The sequence below is a fragment of the Thalassophryne amazonica genome, chromosome 21, assembly GCF_902500255.1.
Source record: "Thalassophryne amazonica chromosome 21, fThaAma1.1, whole genome shotgun sequence".
Taxonomy (NCBI): Eukaryota; Metazoa; Chordata; class Actinopteri; order Batrachoidiformes; family Batrachoididae; genus Thalassophryne; species Thalassophryne amazonica.
In genome coordinates, this window is record NC_047123.1 from 16,986,017 (window position 1) to 17,001,354 (window position 15,338).

Sequence of the window (15,338 nt, forward strand, 5' to 3'; positions counted from 1 at the left end):
GCTAACACTTCGCTAGAGAAACTAGCGAACATCAGAATGATTTTTAGGGCAAAGTGCTGCTTTAAAATCATGTGTTCTCCTTATCAATAATAAATTGTCTGAAAACTGTCATTTATGAATTCTCTGATGGAGAATTTTTGATACTCTTGAACTGTAAGAATTCTGGTCACTTCTTGATTAGTGTGGTTTTAAGTATTTCAGGCAGACATTTTTCCCAATTCTTTAGTTCAGTTTTCAAATGCAAACCACTGAATGTTTTTCAGATTCACAGCCAATATTAATGAAATAAAGTTTGCTGATGTTGTATTTCTACTGTCAGATTTTTTTCTGTCCTTTCTATGTGAATTAAAGCTGTTAATGGATCTCATATGTTTACGTTTAGGCCATAATTAATTGTTTCATATTCAGAATGTCAAAAGTAAAACAAAAAATTTGCAGCTTTAGATTCTCAGTAACCACAATATTATTATAATTTTCCAATGAAATATAATGACATTCCTTCTTATTTTAGTTCTGAAAAAGCACCAGATGCTATCTACAGACGTATTGAAGTTTAATATTTTCTTGTCTGAGTCGCCCCTGTGGAAGGGAAACCCCAGCTTTTGCTGTGGTCTTTAGGAAAAACTGCAATTGTTTCATTTTTCATTCCATTCCTACTTCCTTTCTCCGCTAAGAAAACTCTTTTTCCCCTGAAGTCCTTCAGATTAGTCACTTTAATTCCAAAGAACAAGTGTTTGTTGTGTTATAAGATGCTCTCATTTTAGTCCTCGCACAGCAATAACAAAAGATGTTGTCCATGTGGGTGGTATCATATAGGAGCCTGTTGTTCAGATCTCAAGCTGTCGTCTCTGCTGACTTGAATCATGCTGAACGATTATGTAATATTCCCCTTACCCTAACTCCCTAACCCAGTTGTCACGAGCCTTGTAAATTACTTGTCCTCCATATGTTCCTCCTTACCTGCTATTTCACTCCAGCAGCTAATCAACAGCTAGCAGACACCAGACTTCTCCATGGTGAAGTATACGCTTTTTGAGTTGATTGAGGGGAAGGGAGCATAGTCTTTAATCAGTATCAGGTATCGGCCAATAATAGTTGAATTTGGGTAGAATGGTTAGAAACGTTATGACATTTAGTGGATGCTTGTTTATGATCCCCGTTATTCTCATACACATCGTTTGGCCATACCTCTGCAGGGATATTCATGTCTTTGGGTCATCTTAGAGATCTTAGAGAGTCATCAGGTCACTGGACAGAGATGTGTGGTGATGCTTATATCTTTGTAGTAGTATGAAGGTCCAAGTGTTTAGAGTCCTGCTACTTCCTGCGTAGTATCTCACTGGGCTGCGACTTGGCGAGTAGTTGGAGACACAAATTTGTGGAAAAAAAAATGTGCAAATTAACGACAATTTTCTCTTGGAATCACACTGGCCTGTATTCTTTATTTTGTCGTGCTCCAAGGGTAGTTTGAGCCCAGAATGTCAGATTCTCATTTTTTGTGTCCAATCAGTCACAGTTTATTTTTATAGGCCGCCAGCCCCTTACAAAGTTGTCTTACATTTCACCGCACTTTTCTGGCTAATGGATGGTATATTGAGTTTTCAAGATGGCTTCGAGACGCTCTTGACTTTAACTATTTTGAGAGGAAATTTGTTGCGTGAATTTTTTGGACATGTTCAAAATTCCAGTGACATAACAGCGAGGCCCCGCGACTATATTTTCTTCTAAAGATGTTGGGAGACAGTTTTTGATTGATTGTAATACAGGTGTCGTAGTGCGGGAACCACCAGGATGTGGAAATTCTTGATAACGCTTTAAGTAACAGTGACTAGCATACACTCTCCCATAATTCTTCCAGATTTCAGGGCATCAGTCTGTGTTCATCAACGAGCCACGCCTGTCAGACTTCAAGCAGGTTCTGCTGAGAGAGGGAATCCAGGCTGAGTTCGTGGGAGGAGTGCTGGTTTGCAATAACATGGTGGCCGTCCGCAGGGTGAGTGTCTTTCTCCACAGCAAAAGGAGTTCGCTGTCCGCCCGCTCCCTAAAATACTAATCACCATTAGCCCTCAACAGGAAATTTGACTCGCAGAGAAACCATATATCACAGCTTTGTTTCTATGCCAGATTCATGCTATCAGAATGTTACGCTCTTGGTTGTACTCCATATTATTGTCTGCTCCACAAATACGGACTATCAGTTGCATCAACAAATACTGACTATGAAATGCTCAAATGCCACACAGAAATATTTGATCTTCAACAAAATAATAATTTTGACCTGTACATGGTTTACAGCAAGCACCTTTTTTAAAAAATCAGAAATTGAGTTTATTGCCAAGTAAGTAAGCACATACAAGGAATTTGATCTGGTGTTATTGGTGCATAAGTAATAAGAAAACACTTATATAAGAAGTAAAGGAGTCAAATAGGCAATACTGTATTCACTGTTAAATAAATATAATGTAGTGGAGTGGGACTGTGCAAAAACAGGTGATTGAAGGCTCTTATTGTTATATTATAGTGTACTAGCTGAGTTATATAACATGTGACCTGCCACTGACTGCAAACGATTTTCATTGACATATGAACAATCATCGTTATATTTATGTTAGTATGTCCACTTACCTTTGGCCACTTTGTGTACCAAAATTATACGATATGTTAAGTACAAATCTTTTCATGTTGACAAAATACTAATCAGCAAATGCAACAAAGAAATTCTTTGGCTCATTATCATAAATTCTTATCGTTGGAATTTAGCCGATGCGTCCTTATGTCTTGTTTTAATAATATTCAAAGAAAAGGAAGAAAATCAAAGACTGAAAATAAAATTGTGATGTTTTATAGAGGTTTAACTAATGGTTATTTTTATTATCAATGATTCTTAATTTTTTTTTAATTACACTCAACAAAATATAAACGCAACACTTTTGGTTTTGCTCCCATTTTGTATGAGATGAACTCAAAGATCTAAAACCTTTTCCACATACACAGTATCACCATTTCCCTCAAATATTTTTCACAAACCAGTCTAAATCTGTGATAGTGAGCACTTCTCCTTTTTTGAGATAATCCATCCCACCTCACAGGTGTGCCATATCAAGATGCTGATTAGACACCATGATTAGTGCACAGGTGGGACTTAGACTGCCCACAATAAAAGGCCACTCTGAAAGGTGCAGTTTTGTTTTATTGGGGGTGGGGGGGATACCAGTCAGTATCTGGTGTGACCACCATTTGCCTCATGCAGTGCAACACATCTCATAGAGTTGATCAGGTTGTCAATTGTGGCCTGTGGAATGTTGGTCCACTCCTCTTCAATGGCTGTGCGAAGTTGCTGGATATTGGCAGGAACTGGTACACGCTGTCGTATACGCCGGTCCAGAGCATCCCAAACATGCTCAATGGGTGACATGTCCGGTGAGTATGCCGGCTATGCAAGACCTGGGACATTTTCAGCTTCCAAGAATTGTGTACAGATCCTTGCAACATGGGGCCGTGCATTATCCTGCTGCAACATGAGGTGATGTTCTTGGATGTATGGCACAACAATGGGCCTCAGGATCTCGTCACGGTATCTCTGTGCATTCAAAATGCCATCAATAAAATGCACCTGTGTTCTTCATCCATAACAGACGCCTGCCCATACCATAACCCCACCGCCACCATGGGCCACTCGATCCACAACATTGACATCAGAAAACCGCTCACCCACACGACGCCACACACGCTGTCTGCCATCTGCCCTGGACAGTGTGAACCGGGATTCATCCGTGAAGAGAACACCTCTCCAACGTGCCAAATGCCAGCGAATGTGAGCATTTGCCCACTCAAGTCGGTTACGATGACGAACTGGAGTCAGGTCGAGACCCCGATGAGGACGATGAGCATGCAGATGAGCTTCCCTGAGACGGTTTCTGACAGTTTGTGCAGAAATTCTTTGGTTATGCAACCCGATTGTTTCAGCAGCTGTCCGAGTGGCTGGTCTCAGACGATCTTGGAGGTGAACATGCTGGATATGGAGGTCCTGGGCTGGTGTGGTTACACGTGGTCTGCAGTTGTGAGGCTGGTTGGATGTACTGCCAAATTCTCTGAAACGCCTTTGGAGACGGCTTATGGTAGAGAAATGAGCATTCAATTACACGAGCAACAGCTCTGGTTGACATTCCTGCTGTCAGCATGCCAATTGCACGCTCCCTCAAATCTTGCGACATCTGTGGCATTGTGCTGTGTGATAAAACTGCACCTTTCAGAGTGGCCTTTTATTGTGGACAGTCTAAGGCATACCTGTGCACTAATCATGGTGTCTAATCAGCATCTTGATATGGCACACCTGTGAGGTGGGATGGATTATCTCAGCAAAGGAGAAGTGCTCACTATCACAGATTTAGACTGGTTTGTGAACAATATTTGAGGGAAATGGTGATATTGTGTATGTGGAAAAAGTTTTAGACCTTTGAGTTCATCTCATACAAAATGGGAGCAAAACCAAAAGTGTTGCGTTTATATTTTTGTTGAGTGTGTTCAAGCTGTACAACATTACATGCATTCTGACTTTAAAAAGAAAAGGTTTTCATGTCCTAGAATCAATAAAAAATTATCCAAAATATTTGATTGACTTAAGAGAAGGGTTATTTGTTTTTCTTTTTAAATAAGACATTTGGGGGGGGGGGGGGCGCTAGCGAGCGCAGTGGAGTAAAGACGCACCTTTCAGAGCTCCTGCAAATCCAGCAACTATTTCAACTTTAAAGACATGCAAGTTACCTGCCTACTTAGTAAATCTCCTTCTAAAGGTGTTACCTGCTGCTACCGCACCAGATTCTTCAAGCAAAGTGCATTTATGGCCGCAAATCTACGAAAATACAAGTTCGAGGCCTCCTCCGGCACAAACTCCAGCGCAGCCACGGTCAAAAGTTCCATGCGCCCGCCAGCCAAGCAGCGAAAGCTCCGAAAGCTAACAACATGGATACAGATGCAATCAAAGCAGACATCCTAGCCTCACTGCGACAAGACTTCTCCACCATTATCAAAGGAGAAATGAAAGAAGCACTATGCGACAACTTTGACTCACTCAAAACGCAAATTGAAGACGTAAAGACAGAGATAAAGAACAGCACTGCAACTCTCCGGGTGGAGCTTGACCAGGTAAAAGCTAACGTAAAATCAGTAGAAGACCACATGTCCACCATGTCAAGATGGTACAAGCACAGGGACTGGTATCTGGTCTCCAAGCAGAAATAAAGAGGCTTAAGGACAAATGCGAAGACATGGAGGGGCGCATGCGGAGGGGAAACATCAGAGTGTCTGGGGTGATTCAAACGCAGGGCTCCAGCACACCAGAGGCTGTCTCCTCGCTTTTGAAAGAGGTATTTCGACTGGACAGAGAGGTACGTGTAGAGCGCTCTCACCGCAGCGGGTCTTACCGTAAGCCGAGGGACAAACCACGCGTCATCATCGCCAGACTCAAAGAGGGAGACGCCAAGGATATTCTGAGGAGAGCGCGCAGCGGAGGTGGTCAGCTCCGGTATAAAGGCAATTCCATCGCCATCTTCCCGGACTACACGACCAGAGTTGTCCAGGCGCGTGCAGCCTTCACTGAAGTCAGAAAAATGCTTCGTGACAAGCCTGGAGTCCGGTACGGGATCCTCTATCCTGCTAGGCTCTGGGTCACATACAACAACGTGGAGAAGGAGTTCGTGGATGCAGCTAAGGCGATGGATTATGTCAAGAAAAACATTCTGCTTCCCCAAGAAGACTGCGAACCATAACTGAACTGACATACATGAGGAGGTAACGCAAAGTTTTGCGAGTACTTCATTTAAAAAGTGTCTATTATTTCCAAGTAGAGCAGGGCCTGGTTTTCATTTTAACAGCTTATCTTTCATTTACATAAGCTCAGTCAGTGCGTCTTGGGACTGCTCGCACGGCTGTATTCCCTGAACCACAAGTGAGTTACTCATTTTTGATGGCAACATCAAGATGTAGGACTGTTGCGCTCAGGGACTTGATAAGTTACAATGTTCTTGTTCCTGTTTGGATCCCACTGTTCCCTGGGGATCGTTTGATAGGTTTCAAATTACAAAAATGTTTATTGTCAGTCAACGTTTATTTTATTATGATATGCAAACAGATCAGAGAAGTGTAAAGACTATAGACTTAGACTGCTGGGGGGTTCCCATGATGCACTGAGTGTTTCTTTCTCTTTTTGCTCTGTATGCACCACTCTGCATTTAATCATTAGTGATTGATCTCTGCTCCCCTCCACAGCATGTCTTTTTCCTGGTTCTCTCCCTCAGCCCCAACCAGTCCCAGCAGAAGACTGCCCCTCCCTGAGCCTGGTTCTGCTGGAGGTTTCTTCCTGTTAAAAGGGAGTTTTTCCTTCCCACTGTCGCCAAGTGCTTGCTCACAGGGGGTCGTTTTGACCGTTGGGGTTTTTACGTAATTATTGTATGGCCTTGCCTTACAATATAAAGCGCCTTGGGGCAACTGTTTGTTGTGATTTGGCGCTATATAAATAAAAATTGATTGATTGATTGATTAAAGGAATGTATCTCTGTGTTAATATGAAGATAGTGCTCTCTCAATCATATACTGAAAAACTCAATAATGGGTTCCCTCAAGGTTATTAGTTATAATGTCAAAGGACTCAGTGGACCAATTAAAAGGAAAAAAATCCTTGGTCAACTTAAAAAGGAAGGTTGTCATATTGCATATTTACAGGAGACACACCTCTCTGATGTTGAGCATGATAAGCTTAAGAGATCATGGGCAGATCAGGTGTTTTACTCTTCCCACCGCTCAGGTAGAAGAAGAGGAGTGGCTATCTTAGTACATAAACAGGTGAATTTTACTCCCCAAAATATTTACAAAGACCCTGAGGGTAGATATATCATGGTAAATGGAGAAGTTGATGGGTTGCAGGTTTCCCTTTTCAATATTTATGCTCCAAATGAGGATGAACCAAAATTTATACAAAATATTTTTGACATAGTGCTTCAGAAGAGTGTTGGTATTCTATTATTAGCTGGTGATTTTAATTGTACAATGTCGCCACATTTAGACCGACAGCCCAGCTCTAAAAGCCCTGCTTCTCAAATGAGCAAAGTACTGAAACGCCTTACAACAGAACTGGGCCTGATAGATGTCTGGAGAAATCAGTTTCCAAGGGTCAGAGATTTCACCTTCTACTCACATAGACGCTCCTCTTATTCAAGAATAGACATGTTCTTCACCCCAAAAGCAGAGGAACATAGAATTGAGGATGTCGATATTTTACCAATTACACTGTCCGATCATGCCCCTCTTGTTTTAAAATGGGATGTGTGTCAAATACCAAAAATCAAACACTGGAGATTGAACGCTTCACTTCTTAATGATAAGGAATTTCGTAATTTTATAAATAGCGAATTACAGATCTATTTGGAACTAAATTCTACCCCTGAGATATCACCTCTTATATTATGGGATTGCGCTAAGGCTTATCTAAGAGGCTGTATATAATTTGCCTGTGCTAAGAAAAAGAAAAATGAGGCTAGACGGCGTGAATTAGAGGGTAAGATAAGATGCCTGTACCAAAAACATAAAAGTGCTCAAACTGCAGAACTACTTGGCGAACTCAAATCACTGCGGAAAGAACTCGATAGTCTGATCACAGAAAAAATAGAGGGCAATTTGAGATTTACTAAACAAAGATACTACAAAAATGGCAATAAGGCCAGTAGATTGTTGGCATTGAGACTTAAGAAGCAGCAGTCTATTAATACAGTTCAAAAACTGAAGACTGAACATACAACAATTACTAAACCAGATAAAATTGCAAACTTTTGCGGATTACTACAAATCTTTGTACAAAAATACAGATATATGCCAAGATGACCACTTACTTTCTGATTTCCTGAAAAACATTAAATTAAAAACTCTCCCAGAATCTTTAGCAAAACAATTAGATGAACCAATTAAAGAACAGGAAATTGAACAAGTAATCTCAGATCTGAAGAGTTACAAGAGTCCTGGCCCCGACGGCTATATTAATGAATTTTACAAAAAATTTAAAGAAAAAGTGATCCCATTATTACTTCAAGCTTATCATCATGCCTTGCAGACCGAATCCATGGCGCCTTCCTGGAATGACGCCACAATCGTTGTCATTCATAAGGAGGACAAAGATCCAACAATTTGTCATATCGACCAATCTCATTACTTAATACAGACTTGCGTATTCTTACTGCAATCTTGGCCAAACGAGTTAGTAAAATTATTACAAATATTATAAATCCAGATCAGACGGGGTTCATAACCGGAAGGCACTATGGGGATAATGTTCGTAGACTACTAAATTTAATTTCCATTTCTAAAACTAAACAAAATGAAGCAATGATACTGTCTCTAGATGCCCAAAAGGCATTCGACCGAGTGTCCTGGCAATATTTGAATCACACATTGCAAAGATTTCAATTCGGCCCGAATTTTATTAAATGGATCCAAATTTTATATTGAAACCCTTTAGCCAGTGTAAAGGTTAATGGAACAATATCAACTAGGTTCTCACTGGAATGCGGCTGCAGGCAGGGATGCTCACTATCGCCCCTGCTGTTTGATATAAGTATTGAACCTCTAGCACAACTAATCAGAGATGACGTCAACATTCAAGGATTTTTAATAAATGGTGAACATCACAAACTGTCCATATATGCCGATGATGTATTATTATACATATCTAATCCAATGACAACCATCCCCCATCTGATGAAAATAATTCGCTCATATGGCTATCTCTCTGGGTACAAAGTCAATATTGATAAAACATTAGCAATGGACATAGTGCGAAATCTATCACAAAATTTCAAAGATCAGAGTGGCTTCAAATGGCCAAAGGAGGGTATGAAGTATTTAGGTATCCAAATCCCACTGTCTCTAACAGAATTATATAATGTAAATTACAGAGTCCTAATTGGAAAAATTAAAAAAGATTTGGAGAGGTGGACGGTCCTGCCTCTTTATTTCATAGGTCGCATAGAGAGTATACGTATGAATGTTTTACCCAAACTACTATACCTTTTTCAAATGCTGCCCATAAACATTCCAAATTCTACATTTGATGAACTAGATAAACTTTTTTCCAAATTTATATGGCAGGGCAAACGTCCTAGAATCAAATTACAAACGTTAAAGTTGTCAAAGGTACAAGGTGGAGTTCCAGTACCTAATCTCAAGCATTATTTTTGGGCAGCTCAAATGAGACCCTTGGTTGCTTGGATGCAGGACCTGTCTTACACTCAATGGCTTAATATTGAAAAGAGTCTGTGTAATATTCCTATTGATGCTTTGCTTTTTTGTAATGTCTCATTGAAGGGTATACAAATGAGTGAGTGGACTAAGGTTACATTGAAGATCTGGAATAAAATAAAGCAGTCATATGGTCTCCCAAAGGAAATTTCAGTCCTTTCAGATATCTCCAGCCTCCAGGGATTTGTCCCATGTCTAACTGATGCAAGCTTTAAAATTTGGTCAACCTTTGTTCTTGGTAAAGTAGGCCAACTGGTGAGCAGTGGTTGCCTGAAATCTTTTGAGCAGCTCAGAGGTCAATTTCAGCTTCCCTCTTCAGATTTCCTTCGATATCTACAGTTAAGGAGTTTTTTGACTAAACACAAAGAATGGAACAAAGTCTTAGAACCCTCATATATTGAGGAACTTTTATTAAAAATACATCAGGGCAATAGCTTTCCAAAAACTTTCTTTTTTATAAAGCATTTTCAAATTCTAACACTAATAATACCCTAAATATTAAAGCAAGATGGGAGGCTGAGATTGGCAATCAAATAACTGATGAGGTGTGGGAAAGTGTATGCATTGAATCACACCTAGTCACAAATTCCTGTCTGTGGAGAGAATTTAAATGGAAAATAATTACAAGATTATTTAGGACACCAGAAATCACATCCAGAATGAATCCTTCAAATCCTGACACTTGCTGGCGCAACTGTGGCACTTACCTGGGAACTCACACCCATATATTTTGGACATGCCCAAAGGTGAATCTGTTTTGGAATGATATATTTACCACACTCAATATCATATTTCAGCAACCATTTGTAAAAGAACCACAGCTTGCCATTTTAGGGGCAGTTCCGGATGGCTTTGGAGGAAATAGTAGAAAATATCTTTTGAGAATTTTACTGACTGCTGCACTTAAATGTATCACTATCAAATGGTTGAGTCCAGATCCACCTACTTATACTGTTTGGATAGAGAAAGTCAGAGAGATCTATCAGATGGAGGAGATCACACACTCCTTAAGCTTGCAGAGAGAACTTTTCACAGAGAGATGGAGGCCCATGATGGGTTTGTTACATCCATAAGGGTTGCATAGCTTTATTTTTGTTTTTGTGTTCTTAATTCTGCTTCATTCCCATTGTATATTATTATAACATGTGCATGTACTTGTACATAGGTGAATGCTTGTGAATGCGGAATACTTTGCATCTCTAATGTACATGATGTAATATTTTCTAAACTCAATAAAAATAAAGTTAAAAAAAAAGACATTTTGATAGGAATACTTCAGAAATACAGAGAATGTGGGTACTTCTTAACTAAACGTCCCAGTACTTGTATTGTGAGAGCTGTGGATCCTTGGTGGAAACTCAGACATGCTCTCTTCAGGTGTTCTTTTGTCACGGATCGCGTTTGTGATTCTCATGGCTGGAATTTCAAGATTTACTTGTAGGGTGTGGAGAGTCCTCTTAGGTCATCCTTTGATGCAGGACTGTTCATTTTTGAAAGCATGAGCAAGTTGCCACTGAAATTTAATGTTGCGCTTGCTTACAGTTTACAATATGAATCACAATTGTCAGATAACACATGGTACAAAAACAAATATTTTGGTCCAGAAGCTCTTTAATAATAAAATGTTTAAGTTGTATCTTCGTGTCATTGTGGATGTTGTAAAGCGCAGCATCAGGGCTTGCTCCCAGACTTGACTTGTTTTTATTTTATTTTTGTCTTGGTGGATCATGGGATTTATTTCTGCAGCTGTCAGTTTTTCAGCCAGTCAATGGACAGCATCAATGGACGGATTTCAGCTTATGAGTAACTTACAAGAAACATGTTTTTTGAAACGTGTTGCAGGCATCCATTTCAAAATGAGCAAATATTTGCACAAAAACAAGTTTATCAGTTTGAACATTAAATATCTTGTCTTTGTGGTGTATTCAATTGAATATAGGTTGAAGAGGATTTGCAAATCATTGTATTCTGTTTTTATTTACATTTTACACAACGTCCCAACTTCATTGGAATTGGGGTTGTAGGTGACATCAAATCATAAAGGCACAGAAGTGCGTGCTGCGAACCCTCCCGCAGCCCGTGAGAAAATCTTACAAGCGCGCTCATTGGTCGGTTGTGGTTGGGCGTATACTTTATTGGCCCAGCGGTTGGGCGTATAGCCACTCTCCTTTTTTTTTTTAGGAGTACATTTTGACACCCTCCTGAAAAATACAAATGAAACACCTAAAAAAAAAAAATAGGATTTTTGTTTTTTGATTGTTTGTATTTTTATTTATTTTTTTTAAAGATTGCCTTTTACTGCTAGGATAAGATTAGTCCAAATTGCCATTTTGTTAGAATTAAACTGTAGCAATGTGATTTATATGCATGCATCTGTCTCTTCTAGCGGGAGTTGAAGCCAGAGCTTATCCTAGCAGTTATAGGGTGAGAGGCGAGATCCACCCCAGACAGGATGCCAGTCTATGTCTCAGGGCCACATGTAGACAGACAAATTCAGGTGCACTTGCACGCACACCTACGGTCAGTTTAAAGTTTCCAATTCACATAACCTGCACGTCTTTGGAAGTGAGGGAAGACTGAGCATCAAGAGGGAATCTGTGCCAACACTGGTGGAAAATGCAAACTCCACAAAGACCTTCTTGCTGTAGCAACAGTGCTAACCACTAAGCCATGGTACCACTTCCCATATGAGTCATTCTAAATTGTACAGAATGGTTCAATGGCCTCTGACATCTGAGTGTTCAACAAATGCAAAGAGGGGGGGAAAAAAAACTAAAGTGTATGTGTGTGTCGGGGTGGGGGAGGTAGATGGAGCTTGTATCTGAAGAAATATATATATACATATATATATATAATATTACACATACTACCTAACAGTAAAAGTGTGATCAGCCAGCATGCTGTGCCTCCAAGAAAATGCATCATAAACAAGATCTTAAAATAGTTACAACCTAGAAAATGTCCCCATACAGCACAGGTGATTGTGTTTCACTTCGAAATGTGATTGGCTTCAAAGTACTCTTGCCCCATGATTGAAAATACACTAGGCCGGATGTTGAGTTTTCTTTTTTTCCCTGTTTGTTTAGAAGTGAAATGGTTTCTTATTACACAAGCACCCAATAACCTGTGTACATTTTGTGCTCTCTTTGTTCAGACGGAAGCTGGGCGTATCGGTCTGGAAGGCTGCCTGTGCCATGATTACTACAAGATCAGAGATTTGCTCTATCAGCAGTATGCTGTGGTGTAATGTGCCGCCTCAGTACAGACTGAACCCAGACACCTTTGCCCTGTGGGTGGCTCCAGCTGTTCCACTCAAAACATTGTACTTTTTCTACTTTTGGTCATGGTTGTTATTATTTTTATTTGCCTGTTTACCTTTGTGACTTGAAGTGTAGATGCTGGACAGTCTCCTTATCGCCGTGCCCACCCTACTGTACAGTAGTTCTTATGAAATGTTTGGATTCCTCATCTCACAATCTCATTAAAACAATATCTTTCAAATATGCTTTTTCCTTTTTTCCAGATATACGAGGTCTGTTAGAAAAGTATCTGACCTTTTTATTTTTTTTCAAAAACCTGATGGATTTGAATCACGTGCGCTTGCATGAGCCAACCTTGAACCTTCGTGCGCATGCGTGAATTTTTTCACGCCTGTCAATTGCGTCATTTGCTGGTAAGCAGCCTTTGTGTGAGGATGGGTGGAGTCTCTCGTCGGATTTTCTTTGCAAGGAAAATGACAACTGGAGCAGCACGACTGCATCAAATTTTGCCAGAAACTGGGCGACAGCCAGGTGGAAACCATTCAGATTATTCAGACGGCTTTCAGTGACGATCCTCTGGGCATCACACAGATTAAGGAGCGGTACAACCGGTTTAAAGATGTTCGCACAACGGTGGAGAGCGAGCCGCGCTCCGGTCGGCCATCAACATGCTGAAATGACCAGATCATTTCCAAAGTGAACGCTGTGGTGATGCGGGACCGTCGTGTGACTATCCGAGAAATTGCGTAAGAGGTGGACATCAGCACTTTTTCGGCACATTCCACTGTGACAGAAGATTTGGCCATGAAAAGAGTTGCAGCGAAATTCATGCCGATGGCTTCAGCAGGAATCGTATGCAAAACGTGTAAAATCGTAGCTGCATCCAGTGCCTCGTACATCTGTTGCTACAACTATTTGTGCACACCAGTGGCTGAAAGACGGAGTGTGCGCTGTGTGAGCCCATCAAACCCTCTCGTGGCAGGCGGCACGCATGAACATCTAACACCACTCGCATGGCACTTAGAAAATGTGTGGCCATTTGCTCTGTTAGCACAAAAACAGTCAGCAGACAATCACTGTCGAGCTGGCGGTGAAATTGTCCAAGTGCCCCCATGACTGATAAGTTGCCAATTGCACATGTGGTGTGCCAGAGTTTCGGCTCCCCCCACAACGTGTGCATGTTGGGGGGGGGGGGGGGGCAGTGGCTGACTGCCCACATCTGTTGAAACATCTCCAGTTCTGGACATCACAGCTGCAGCATATGTTCCGTGTTTTGACAGATACGTGTGCGTGTGTGTGCTTGTGTGGAAATACATTAAAACATATATCACTTTTGCGACGGGCTGAAGAAACATTTATGTGGACAAGAGGTGAGCTCCCTGAATGTCACGTCTGACAGGACACGCGTGTCGGGCCGTGAGGGCTGTGCGTGGCGCACCGTAGGACCAGGACAAGCCAACAGTACAACAAATACGCCACTTTCAAGTATCAGCAGAAATACGCCGTACCAAATGCCATTTGGTCAGTTATCACAGCGTTTTTTTTTTTTCCTTTTATTTAGAAAATACATTTATCTGCTTGTTGATTTTAGACATTTCACGCTCCTGTTATAAGACAGTGATTGTAGTGCAGTGGTAAAGTTTCTGCCTGGTAGTCAGTGTGCGGGTTTGAGTACTGTGGCATTTTTTTTATTTAACCGGGGTTATTTAACTGCAGGGTTCTGTATTGCGTCTCCTTTTATGTATTATTTATATCAACCCAGTGATATTCACAAATTTATACAGCTGGATTTATTTTATTTTCCTTCACATCAGCGGCGCAATGTGGTGCACCACGTCCCATGGAACACAGTGCGAGCAGCTGCAGCTGCTCACACTGTGTTCCTGCTCCAAAGACACCATTGCATGCACGAACTGTCGCACCGGGATCGTGCATGCCTGCCCGTCGGCACGATGTTTCATGGTTCGCTCATACAAGCTGTTTTGCCGTGAGTCGCTCTTATTCGCACTATGTGTGAAGGGGCTCTTAAAGATAGATCCTGCATCCGAATTGAAATGTGTACTACTGTTGGTTAATAAACTACAACCCAACTATTACTGTGGTGAGTACAAGTGAGTGGGTGAGTAGTAACATATTATTTATTCATTTTGCCTTCTTTAAAATTTCAAAATAAGCATTTTAGTTTTTTTTTGTGAAATTTTTGTGAAATTCTCAGAAATATCTGCACCAAGTTCCATGAACCTTAAGAGAGAGCTAGGGCAGGTGCTCAAGATGAACCTGTCAATATACATTATTATTATTATTATATTTTTGTGAATTTCTAAAAAAATGCTTGGCTAATTTTCATGAACATTTGTAATTTGGTGAGAAAGGAGTAAAATAACCCATTATGTTGTTGGATCAGATGTTGATAATGGTTCAAACCAGGATATTTATTTATTTTATTTTACATTTGCATCAACTACTCAGAAATTTGTTGAAGTCTGGACATGGGCCAAGAAAGATCACCTTTGATTTTGGGGTAGAGTCACATAATGGCACAGTTTCAAGAATGGATTTTTCTTCCGACATTGCGAAGTGAAATGAAATTTGGTGAAAATAAAGTGCACGTTGTATTTGGAGTGGATCCAGGTAAGTGTGTGGAACCAGGAATTTTTTAAACTTTAATATTGCAAGCATGCTTTTTTTCCTTCTACTTGACTGCTTTTCATCAAATTTGGTGGAAGAGTGGGGTATGTGTCAAGGAGGAACAAATTATATAGGCAGTTCTCAAAAATCAAAAGAGCAAAGAGA

The 15,338-nt window shown here is 40.6% G+C and overlaps 1 long non-coding RNA gene across 1 annotated transcript; it reads left to right on the forward strand.

The window, feature by feature from the left end:
• Nucleotides 1-1,835: 1,835 nt before the first annotated feature.
• On the forward strand, nt 1,836-12,790 carry LOC117502967. Its single transcript, XR_004558443.1, has 2 exons — nt 1,836-1,993; nt 12,440-12,790. It is a non-coding gene; the product is annotated as an uncharacterized LOC117502967 (long non-coding RNA).
• Nucleotides 12,791-15,338: the final 2,548 nt, after the last annotated feature.